This window comes from Ambystoma mexicanum, chromosome 8 (genome assembly GCF_040938575.1).
Source record: "Ambystoma mexicanum isolate Mex_15411 chromosome 8, UKY_AmexF1_1, whole genome shotgun sequence".
In the NCBI taxonomy this organism is placed as follows: Eukaryota; Metazoa; Chordata; class Amphibia; order Caudata; family Ambystomatidae; genus Ambystoma; species Ambystoma mexicanum.
This window is the reverse complement of record NC_090929.1, coordinates 289704012-289705183: the sequence shown is the minus strand read 5'-3', so window position 1 is coordinate 289705183 and position 1172 is coordinate 289704012.

Genomic DNA, 1172 nt, shown 5'->3' with positions numbered 1-1172 from the left:
GTGCAGGTTTATTTTTCAACGCACGTGGTCTAGGAGGGCTTGCGTGCACCTTACTTCCCTTTTTTGGGGTGCCTGTGCGTTGCGTGACCCGTCATCTTTCCCCAGGGGCGACATACAGCCTTGCTAGAGCACTAGGGTACGATTACCATCTGGTACCCAACCCCTTTGACCCCCAATTGCCCAGGACAATAGTTCACATCGACTCCCATACGCACAATAACATCAGTGCCATGGCTGGGAGGCGAACAAGCCGTAAGGGTGGCAAAGGTGGCCGAGCCCCAAGTGGTGGCCGTGGTGGATCTGGTAGGGGACGTGGCCGTGACTTGCAGGGTGCCCCTAGCCCCCCATGTGTGGAGGAGCAGTCAGGGACACCCATGCCCCCCCCTCTGGTTGAGGTTAGCGTGGCTGACACCATCCATGCTCAGCCCTTGTTGGACCAGCCCACTGTGGAACCAGACCTGGCACAGGGTGACTCCATGGCTGACTTCCAGGTCAGCAGGTCTAGGCCACATGCGCCGGTGAACGTTGGTGTCATCAGGCCACGTGGATCAGGGGCAGCTAGGTCATCTGCTGCCCCGCGTAGGCAGGCTGGGGAGGCTGCAGGGGCAGCTGCGGCTCCATCCACCCCACCTCTCACACACCCAGCCAGGACAGTGTCGGTCCAAGTCCATCATGCTGACATTCCCCCTGACACCATCACTCTTGAGCTAATGCCTGCACCAACTCCCATGCTGAGTGTGCAATCCCACACTCCTAGTACAGAGTCTACCGGGGCTCCTGCCCCTAGTGTCCAGAGCGGCGTAGGACACTCAGGATCCCCACCACCTTCCAAGCGGAAGAGGAAGAGTGCTCGTCCAGTAGAGGCTGATGCCCCAGACACGGCTACACAGTCCGGCCCGTCAAGGAAGCCCAGCTTCAATGAGGCCGAACTGAATGCACTTGTAGAGTATGTGTCCGCACATAACCGCGAAATGGTGATTGTTGCAGGATCCAAGACCACACCTGCACAACGTCAGGCACACTGGCAGACCATTGCGGACATCATAAGTGCCCTTGGAATCGTGAGGCGCACAGCTACTGAATGCTACAAGTGCTGGAATGACCTGAAGCGCAGGGCAAAGAATAAGCTGGCCTCAAGTCATGCCGCAACTCTAGTGACTGGAGGTGGGTCT